Here is a 12,008-nt window from a genome sequence, read left to right on the forward strand (position 1 = left end):
TCTGACTGTACTGATTTGGTGAGCAGTGAGAAAATAGTATGATTCAGAACTTATTCCCTATCAGTAATTGTATCCTTTGCAAAAATTTGTTTACTTGATAGAAAGTCTTGAGCCTTTGGGCAGCAGCAGGACTGTTGGTTCTTGCACATCCAAAACCCCAGTGCTGATAACTCATAAATATCTGTGTAGCCCTCAGCACAGCTAACGCAGTAGAAAAGAAACACGCTAAAAATCTCACACTCAGTGAAACACAAAATCCAGAACCAACTCTCAGTAATACACTCTTCTCAGACACTAATTTGCTAGAGTTTTAATAGTCACAAACACATAGTCTTAGACATTTCCTCCCTTAGGTTCTGCTCTGCCATCACGCAAATGGCTGATGGCATGAAACCATTCAGAGTCTGCCTTCAGAGCAGATTCACAAGAAACACTAAAAACTCAGAGTACAAGGGAAAAACAGGAAACATTATGGAGGATTGCTGGTTGAGCTGCTAATAGCTCATTTATTTATAATACTTGGTATTTTCACTACAAATGTTTATAAAAACTGTTTAGTGAACATCTCCAAAACCTTCATTTGACTGCAGCAAGCCTTTGAAATTAAGCAGGAAGAAAGCAATCAGATTAGACCATTGCTCTTTCTGATATTAAATGCCTTTGCGGTGTGAGATAAAAAATTTTGAAAGAAATAAAATAAAATCTGTGTTCTACTTTTGCTCCATAGGAGAATACTGACAGCATATCAAAACAACAAAATAAAATGAGCATAATACAGTCATAATGCTCCTAAAGCAGCAGTAGACTCGGCACTAGGACTATATGGAAATTTGTAGAAAGACGAAGAGGAATCTCTTCCTGCTTTGAGCAGTCTTACTCCCTGGATTCATTTTTTGCCCAGGAGTCGCTATGTGTCATTCAGTGCTCAAGGTGTATCCACAAGGGGAAGAATCACAGTCAATTTTCAAGTTATATTTGCAAGCAAAGTATTTTTTAATTTGCACATTGTATATCAAAAAATGAAGGAACCACTATTCACTCTATCTATGCCAACAGCTAAAGGCACCAGAATGCCATTTACTATATAACATGATACCTGCAATCTTCCAGTGATACTCAAAGCCTGTGACAGCAAATCAAAATTATTTTTTCAGGCTTTGCCAGTGAAGTGTTTATCTCTCAAACATACATATCAATAATAATTTTTGCCTAGACCATTACAGCTGATTCTATCTGAGAATAAATATTATTTTACAAGAAAAGCTATGGTGGACACAGCAGGCTTTCCCCATGAATCACCAAAGTTTCATGGAATGGAACACTGTCAGCCTTTTCTGATGATGTTAGGTCATAAAACACTAATTGGAATGCGGAATGAAAGGGCTACAACCACAGAATTACAATCTGGCTCAGAACCAGGCTCATTTCTTACCACATTACCCCAGTTCAGAATCCAAGGCTTTAATATTTTCCCCCTTTTGAAAATATTGAATCAGTGTAGGACTGTGGATTTGGTAGAGGTAAGTTTGGTCCTTCCCAGCTGGCTTCCTATTGGCAATAAAGCCACAACCTGGCTGGCATATTACAGATGTAGGAGGGAGGGTGGATGGGGAAGGAGACATAAGCAAGCGTGTATGTGCATCACTCTCTTCTCTCTGGCTATTACACAAAGTAAAATAGCTCCAGCGGGAAGGATTAACAGAGACCTGCTCCAGAATAAGATACTGACTGCTAGAAGAGCCTCCAGGAAGGTGAAAAAGGCCATTTCAGAGCTCCACAGCTAAAGAACAGAGCCATAACTGAGAAGGATGTGACAGTGATATTTAATATTATGAATGGAACCAAGATGGTGAATCGGTAACAAGGACTCGCTATTTCTCATAAGAAAAGACTTAGTGAGAACACAGAGTTGTCAAGCAATAAGTTCAAAGCAAACAATGAAGCACTTTGTGTGAATTTCTCACACTACATACTCAAGGTATGGAACTCAACACTATCATGGACAGCAGAAGTTTAAATGAGTTCTTAAAGGGATCAGACATTTCCTTTCACAGATGGGGAAAAAACACCAGAAGTTATTAAACTCACGGATATCACCTCTGGCTCAGGAAGTCCCTGAGCTACAATTTGCTGAAAGCTGGGAGGATATGCTGGGGGAGTATCACAACAAAGTCACCTAGGGAAATACTACACTCCTCCCCTGGCCTCCTCTGTTGGCAGCCAACAAATATTGAAACAGTACACTTGTAATCCTATTCGTGTACTTTGCTGTTATATCGTTTTTCACTGTTTTGGGGGGCTAATTTCCCACTGTTATTAAATAGACCCATATCAACTAAGTTTGAGTCAATTAACTTTCTTCCCCAGGTTAACAGCAGTACTAACTCATGCCATTGCTCAGCTAACGAGCATATGATGTTTTCAGCAGGAGGATTTAGGCTCTGTAATTATTCTTTAGCAGAATGTAACCTTTGAAGGTGTTAATACAAAGGATAAGACATACTTACACAGACTGCAAAATTCATAGGTCTTGAAATATAAACTAACTTTTAGTATAAAACTCCCCAAGTTTATGAGCTTTTACTTTTTTCCCAATGTCATCTCGTTCTTACATCCACTGCAAGGTCACAAATAGTATTCTGTAACATTTAAATAAGATGACTGATTTATAGTCTTAACATTTATTCTTTTGGAATAAGTGCAGTAAATATAACTGTACACTACTAAGAAGGGGAAATTGATACAAACATGAAAGAAATTCACCAGGTTTCATCAATATTATGGTATCCTGCTAATATAAAAGAGAAATCACCCTAGCTGCACTGCAACTGATAAAATATAGAATTCATAATTTCTTTTACACATATTTTTGATCAAAAATACTTTTTTTGTTGCTATTATTTCAATGGAGATATTAACAAATTCACAAAGCAGCTGTGCCAGACAGTAGACTTTTTATGATACGTATAGTGTAAGAACATTTTGGAAGGAATGTCTACAACAACTAAACTCCATGGGATTAGACTGCAATGAAAATGTTATAAATAAAATATCTTCAGAATCTGAAAAAAGTGGTTTCTTTAGTATGTAACTGACAACTGTGGAAAAAGAAACGCGAAGTTAACAAAAGGAAAAAATCAGTATGCTTAAGGCAGCAGTTGATCCATTTAAAACCCACCACTTTATCTGTTCTCTTTTCCTTTCCAAAATCCAATAAACTGCCATTATATTCCTTTTAAATGGTTCCATTACAAGGATTCTATAACAACAGACTAATCTCTTGATAATTATAATAAATGCCTGTAATCAAAGCAGGAACCATTTAAAATAAGGAGAAAGGCTGTTTTCCATCAAACTCAGTGTAGTTCTGTGACCTTTGCAGCATTAAGCTACATCATACACTGCCACCTCTAACTGCAACATAGCTTTCCTACCAATCTTGGTCAAATAAAAATAAAAAGGATGTGAGATGAATGGAAATATGGATTGACACGTAGTAAGAGTTCTTACTTTCCAGCTCTGAGCCTTGTAGAACATAAAAATCTCAATTCGTAAGATTCCAAAGGCTCAGTCGGCAGGATTCAGCCAGCAGCTCTTTGACAGGCTTCCCTTCAGGAGGGAACAGGGGAAGGACTGATATTTTAAAAGATTGTGCTATGGCAATGTGAGCTGTACATCACTATTAATGTTTAAGAAAGTATTACTTTTTAGAAAGACAGGACATTTTATCACAAAATTCAATATTGTATTCACGTGAACAAACAATGATTTCCAGAGATCATTTAAGAAACTGAAGGCTGATAAAATTACGGGAAATGACTCTATATGATCAGAATGGCTTTCATCTGCATTTTGTTAGACCCAGCATTGATTTCACTTTTCAGCTGTGAACAGCAAGAGGCCAGCTGTGGCCAAGGGAGAGAGCAAGCAATGAACCAGGGTCACAATAGAGGCTGAGTTGTCAGAAATTTTAACACTTTTAACGACTAAATCTCAGGAAAAAAATCTTCGAGTTACAACCACTTGAAAATTATATCCAGCGGGTCCCACAAACTGTCAGAGAATAGAAGATTTAATTTATGACAAAGTAAAACCTTTGAACTCTAGTTATGTGAATAAACAGCATTATAAGGGGAAAACAAACAAAGCAAAGGAAAGTATAAAATACATTGCCTTCAAGGCAGAAATAACTACATTTTACTTCATATTCCCAGATGTGTTAAGGGGAAATTTATGACAGCATACTGAAAAGCAAGATTCCCATTGTAAAACCCTTCACATTTATTTAACTAAGCACAATCATTGAAAATGACCTTTATCCAAACCCTTCACAGCTGTCTTAAAATGATCTAAAACTATTGCCAGATTTTCTTTAACTAACATTACTTAACAAAAAGTCATTACCCCAGGGCCATATTATACTACTGGCAAGTAAACACAAATCCATTTTCAACAACGTGATACAAAGTTTTTATGAAATATTGATAACAAATGGAAAACTCCCCACTAAAAAGGTGCCAAACAAGACAAATCATCACAGTTTTCTGTTCTAGCAATAAATATTATTTTCTTATTTCTAACAACATATTTGTCACCTATTAGACATACAAGCAAAGAGAAAAATGGCTTAAAAAATCTTACATATAAAACTGCTATTAAATGAGGTGTCAAAATTATTTTAAATGAAGCTGTTCTAGCAGCAAATTGTGAAAAGATATCCTCATCTGTTCTTGAAAGACGTCCCATCCAGAGTGTACATTACTCTATAAAATTAAAGGACTACTGACAATAAATTCATACAGCAATTTTCACGGCAGTACACTAATAATTTAACAGTGCATTAATAACATTTGGTTCCAAGACTTAAAAAGCAGTGTATCAAAACTATGAACACCTCAATATTTCTCCCTTTTTTTTTTTTACATAAATACTAAACATTAAGACTAAAAGAGTGTTGCAAGAGTGGCCTCCTGCAGGTCCAGGTCAACTGACAGGGGTTAGGGAAAAAAAATTAATCTTATTTGTGAATTCAGAACAGAACAGCTTAGTTTTTACAATAGTAGTATAGAGCCACAGTTAATGTGGGTGCGTACTGTGGGAAGGGGAGGAAAGGACTTTATTAAGGGGTTGGTTAGTTCAGTAAATCATGGCTTTCAGATATAGATGATTATGGCGGTTCCTTGATGTGAGAGGAGAAGGGTACAGGAGGTTCATTTCAGCACCAAGTAATTATGCTGACCCAGAGTGTTACCATTTATCATGGCTGAAAGATGACACTCACTCTTAGCCAAGGGAAACTGCTAGTCAAATGCTTCCATCTAGATCAATAGACACCACATTTTTCTACAGCCAAAAGTAATTATACAACAGCAAACTTCACGATCAATACCCACTCGAGCTAACTTATATTCTGCTGTACAGACATGAAGGTATGGCACTGTTAACTGCCACTGAAAACTACTGCATTTGACCCAAATTAAAGGGTTTCCCCCCACTATTATAACGGATTTTGCTCTTTTCTGAGAAAATCTGTATCCTGTTTTCTCTATCATTAAAAACAATGAGCAAGCATCCACACAAGTTGCAGCTGAAACTGATATTCTTGTTATCATTTCATAAAGTCTCACTTAACACAAAATAAAAAAGAAAATCAGTCAATTAAAGAAAAATCAATCTTCCTAAGCACTGAAAGCTGAAATAGTTTCTGAGGTATTAGTTTCTAAAAGCTGCAGTTGAAGACCTGACCTCTGTGAATTCCAGAGATCAGAAAAGGGAGAAACATATATACCTGAAGTATTAAACCAAAGCAATTTTCAAGTATTAAACACATATTCATATTTGTTTACACAGAGGTGTACATATAGGATTACCAGCAAGCCAGCTAGTAGAAAAAATTAGGGTTTAAGAGTTTAGATTTTGTTTCAAAATATATCTAAATGTCAGTTTTGACAAGTGTTTTCAAAAAGGCAGGGCTTAGTCTTATAAACCAATCTAACACATCAAGAAAGGTTAGAGGGAAGAAAAAATCACTACTTCAAGTAAGAAAAAAAATTTGACATCCAATTTTCAAGCTGATTTATCAGTGGAAAGCTAAAATTGATAGTTTGCCATTACTGGGTAGCAGGCTGTCTAAGAAAGCTGTTACAAAGCCTTTCATTTTGATTTAGCCACATGGATCAATACAAACCTATACTGTTTCAATTTTACAAATATTGATTTTCTGATATAGCCTCTGTGGGAGAACATTCATCACCTGCCATACTAAAAAATATTGAAATCTATTTTGTAAACTTTGATTTTCAGCAAAATATAGCATTCTACTGAGTGAAATCTATTTTTCCAGGTAACAGCTAATCACTGTTAAAATGTATTTTGAATAATATCCTTTTGCCTTTCCATTTCAGAGTCTGACTAACACTGCTAGTCCTTTAACTGGATTCATACCAAGTCAGATCATAAAACTTCCCTTTGTTTTCTGATCAAGTTTCTTGAGATTCCTTTCAGTTTTAATGAACAGAACAAACTAGAACTTCAAGTTAAAATGTTTGCTATTTTTCTTCCCAAATTTAGAATCACTTAATGCTTCAGGGAGGGTGATTTTTTTTTCAATATATCAAAGAAAAAACAAATTCTCAAAGTAGAATGAGCTATTTAATGAAACAAAGATCTTTATCTTAGATTTACATAACAAAACTCTTTACACAAGCATATTTGGTTTTATCTACCTTAGGCTTTCTGATCTGCTTTTTGTGCTAAGAGTTTTGTTGTTCTTCAGTATTCAAAACATACTATATTTTATGTTATTTGATCATATGTAGTTATTAATTTTTGCGCCAGTCCATTCAAACTGATAGAAATACTGAATTCATTAAAAAAAAGTTTGATTTTTCAAGACATTCTTAATTGTACAGCTTTTTTTTTTCCGAATTATTTCATCCATCCCAAATATCTTATTCAATCCAAAAAGAAGCTTAAAAATAATTTAAAAGTTTGAACCAATTACTTACTTTCTTTACTTCCTTTTTTACCAATCCCCAAAAGACCCTTTATGAGCTGCTTAAAACACTTCTAAGTGCCACATTACTACTGGTAAATACAGATACACTCTCCAGCAAGGGCAGAAATATGGAAAAGATACTTAACAAGGTTTCAGGAGGAAATACACCCTGGATAGAAGTGTAAAATAATTTTCTCAGCAGCATAAGAGAAATAAATGAGAAAACCCCTAAACCTGTGTTGGAAGGACACAGTCCAGGGATGAGATTCAGGCAACACCCAAGAGGGTTTAGATTGGTAAATGCACATTCGGAACTTGTGCTGGTGAAAAAATGCCACTCAGATTGCTGCTTACTAAACAGAAATGCAAAAAATTCTTAAATTATTAAGTTAGAAACTAAGTGAAATTCCTGAAATAAAAGCAATATTTTCATAATGGAAAGACTATAATAAATTCCAAACTTTCTTTATAAATTTAATGTCACGAAACCAGAGTAAAATTTCTTTGTAGATTTAGGGCTCAATATGGATAGTCTTTTCTTTTATAGAATATAAGATGCTATTTTTAGCATTTGGATACTAAATTTATCTTCTCACACGTACCTGAAATAAAATAATAGCAAACATCAAAATACCTGGACTTAAAAAAAAAAAATTAGTATCACAAAAATTCCGTAAGACAGAAAGGTGGGGGACAAAACTACAGGAAAGAAACAGAACCATCCAACTGAACATAGAAGTAAGAACTTGCTAGTCAAATCAGATGCGCCTTTTCATCCTGTTTCAAAAATGCCAGAAACAGATCTTAAGTGCAATAGTAATGGTTTATGCAGCTAGAATGGACAGTATATGAGCCATCACACAAACTCATCCTGTTATTATTCTGATGCTAATTCAGATGCCACTGATTTTTACCATCAAAACAGTGAACAGAGTGAATCTGAGACATTGCAAAACCCAAAGAATTGCATGTTGAAAGCATGTTTAAAACTAAAGCAAACCAGCACTGAGTACCTTAAAACTAAATATAAAATGTAAATATAAATAATGCAAAATTATATATTATATATTTATATATTTATAATTTTATATAAAAATATAAATATAAAGCTAAAAATAAAATATTTTAATAAAGCACTATTTTTAGGGCTTTTTCTTCCTTCAACAGATTTTGAATGAGTCTTTTAGCAAAGTACAATGATTCACGTATTACAGATGGGGAAAATGAGGCGCATTGATAAAGACTGAAATGATTTATTCAGCGTTGAGGTGTCACCTCACTGGTAACACCAAGATTATAACTTCATTATTTAGGGCATAAAGTGACTGCTTTCATAGTTGAAGAAAGAATCTTGCTTTCCCATATGAACTATACTGTGAATCCTGAGGAGAGAGTGGGTGGAATGGTCAGTATGTCTTGGTTCGAAGTGCCTTGAATTGCTGCTCTGATTTGTTAATGATGCTTATTAAATCCACTATTTTCACAAATGTGTATATTTTCAAAAAATATTTAAAATATTTCAAGAAATGTGAATAATCATAATTCTAATCTCCAAATGTCATTCCGGTTTTAAAAAATACAGCATTTTGAAAATACAAATACATAACAAAAATTCACCTTGGTGCAAATAACATTTAATAATTTCCCTCCCAATGGGGGGAAATGAAATGAAGCGGTTTTGTTTAATGTTGTTTTTAGGGAAAAACAGAGCTTTTGTGGTCTCTTTGTTTTTTTTTGGGGGGGGGGGCTGGTTATTTTTGGTTTTGTTTTTTATTTATTGAATAAATAAAGAAAAACCTAGAGCATATCTTCTTGACACTTAGGCTGCCATCATCTAATTGTAGTAACAAATAGCTAAAAAGACAGCATTTTTAGTGAATGTGTTTAAAGATCCTTTCTTCTGTTAAGGCTTTCCTGTATCTAACAGTATGCAGAACAATAAGAAAATGACCTTCTAAAAAGTAATGATGGTGATTATCCATGTAATGGTTGTAGCATGCAAATATATAGCAGCCATGTAAAGGAACAAAAATCAGGCAGCAACTTCACAGTGCTTAAGGGCTTCATATTTTACAGCACCAGCATTAATGGAAAAGTTAATGTAGCATTGAATAACAGTGAGCTGCTCAGCTGCTGCTACTGCTGCAGAACATTTAGATCATGGAAATAACACATCATTTTTTCACTGCTATTGCTTTCTTGACCCACAGATAAACAAGTCTCACCCATCCTCAAAATCACATGCAAAATATTCCTGCATTATTCAGTTCCTTGACAAATACGCCCAATTATATAATCTGTAAGACTGAAAATGCAAATAAATAGTTACATCACAAAACTAAAAATAAGTAAGCAACAGTGCTGAAGAAAATCTCAAAAACTATACTCTGTGACTTAATTCATACTATAGGACAAATGTATGCATAAGCAAATGAAACAGCATTTTGCTGTCCTTCTATCTTAATTCTTGATCTCATTACATGAAATATCCAGATGAAGATGAATTTTACATTCCCTTGTCTTCTTTATACTGGAGAGTATAAACTACTGAATGCACTCAGTAAAGTGGCAGTGAAAAACTTTCCATGATCCAAGTCTACAGGAAAGTTTTGGAAGGTAGAAAACACCTAGATACTGTAAATGGAGGCAGGTAACTGGATTTCGATTGAATTGCACAGACAACTGTGTTTAGGGAGAAATCTGAAGAAGGATCCACAGGTATTGTGACTATAAATCCTGTGAACCATGTTCCCCCTTCGTTATTGCTTGCTGGTTCAGAAAAGAAATTAAGTCATTATGTAAATATAGACTAAATCTTGGAATATACCAACAATCTTTCCCTCCTTCTGACAAAGAACCCAAGAGCTCTTCTCCTTCTTGATGCAAACTGTAAAACGTGAAGACATATCAGAACTTAGAATTTCCATTAGGAGATTAGTCCTTCCTGGAATTCTCCAAAATTATTTCAGCTCATAAAGGACTTCAAACTTTAATGTTTCTGCATTGATGGTGGATAAGCAAAATTTTTTTGATTTTGTTGCTGATTGGCTTTTTTTTACCATTAGAAGGAAAACAAAGTGAAAAGAGGTGAGCATGGTTATGGAAAGGGAGAAGATTCACCCCTTTCTTTTCTGCTTTCAAAATAATAAAAAAGGTGTTATTATACTGAAATACTGCTACTATATTGAAATATAGCCACTTCAAAAAGCAATACAAATGCTTGACTGATACTTTATAATTTCACTATTGATGACAGATATGAGAAAAGAAGTTGGAGAGTAAGGACCACTGCTTACAGAGCTTTCCAGATTTGGTTGTCTGTCAGATCTAAACCTGAAGGATTTGCACCATGACTCTTCAGTCACACCTACAGCTATTTCTCAGTCAGATAGTGTTTGTCAGGTAGTACAAAAATCTTCCCGTCTCCCTATCTTAATTCATCTGCTCTAGTTGTCCAAGTGCCTGCAATTTCTGGAACAGATATCATCATTCAGCTATACATATGCCAATTATATAATTCACTGACATTTACGCTTCTCTAATGTCTGTGATGATATTAACTATGAATTTCTAATAGGGTTGAAAAAGTACCAGTAGAAGGTATGTCTTGCCTTTACAACTGCTAAGACTGACTAGTGTGGGGAGAAAAACAACAATAAAAACTTCAGAGTATTGGAGCCAATGGAGAACCTAAGATGCCAGTAGCCAGGAAACCCAAATATTTACTAAAAGGTACCTCAAAACTTGCCTGTGAATTAACATCTAATAAATGCTATTGAAACCACGAATGATACAGAAATTTGTAGATGTTAACTTGTAAGGTAATGTCTATTGTGGCCTTTTAATTTTTAGAGTTGAGATTTTTCCTACAGATTTTATGTCTTTCAAGAAACAGTAGCATTACAAGCTTACTGCGAGGATTCTGAAAAGCAAAATTTAACAAAAAAAAAAGAGAAAAGTAAATGTATTTTCTTGATCTTAGTACTAGAGAACAAACATTTAGAAGTATATATTTTTTATTTTAGTGTACGAAGATTGAGAATTTGTTGATTGCTTTTAAAGAAGTGGAATACTCTAAATAAACATTGAGTTGAGAGTGCCAGCTTAGTAATTTGTCAATGTGACTGAAATAAAGGAGCTATTCTAGTAATTTCAATATAGGACAACCCTAAAAAAACCTCTCTGTTTAAAATTTAGTGGTGTCCAGCAGAACCCTTTGAATTTCCCTGCAGAGTTGGTAATCAAACCCTTTCATAGCTTAGCAAAAGATTATCAGATGATACAGTAATACAGGGAATACCACAGCTAGAACCCAACAATGACCTGTAGATTTAGCTTCTGCAAACACATATACTTAAAAAAATTAATGTACGTGGATTCCACTGGATGCCCTTTCAGAAAGAAGCATGAATGGACATCCAGTGGAGGCCAGGTACATCAATTTTTCTAACCTCTGTGTTGCAGAAGAAACATGTCTATTTCTTTCCAGGGAAGATAATATATTCATCACCAAGTTACAGTAACAACATACACAGTGTCTTTAGTCAAATAACCCAGTCAAAAACTAAGCCTGAGCATATCTGATATATTAAAGGATCATTTACCCTAGTGGAGAAACATAATTTGTATGTAAAAAGTAGTTTTCCTTTTTTTTTAAGACAACTGGTAATATTTCTCTAGCATTATTGATTTGTTCATAAATTCTAATCTGTCTTTTATACTAATTTTAATACTTTGGTTTTATTTCATCAGGCTTCAAACCTTTATAACACACATACTTTGTTAAAATTTAACAGACCATATAGTTTTCATTGAGGCCATTACCAGAGAAATTGGTTGCCATTCCCACAAATTTGTTTTTTCTACATTTTTAATTCCAAGACTGTTAAAAATGAAAGGTGACATATACTTGGGAACAATTAAACAGTTTGTCTTTCTAGGTCCTCTAAGAGTATGCAAACTGAGATTTTTATTAGCCCATCACGATGATCTCAAATGGAAAGACTGTTAT

The 12,008-nt window shown here is 34.4% G+C and overlaps 1 protein-coding gene across 9 annotated transcripts in view; it reads right to left on the bottom strand.

Moving 5' to 3' along the window:
* The window catches only part of NBEA (neurobeachin), a 473,668-nt gene that overhangs the window by 201,917 nt on the left and 259,743 nt on the right, over positions 1–12,008 (bottom strand). The gene's annotated exons all lie outside the window — the stretch shown is intronic.

Source organism: Manacus candei, unplaced genomic scaffold (assembly GCF_025592945.1).
Source record: "Manacus candei isolate 608988 ecotype Guabito, Panama unplaced genomic scaffold, ASM2559294v1 h1tg000014l, whole genome shotgun sequence".
Classification (NCBI taxonomy): domain Eukaryota; kingdom Metazoa; phylum Chordata; class Aves; order Passeriformes; family Pipridae; genus Manacus; species Manacus candei.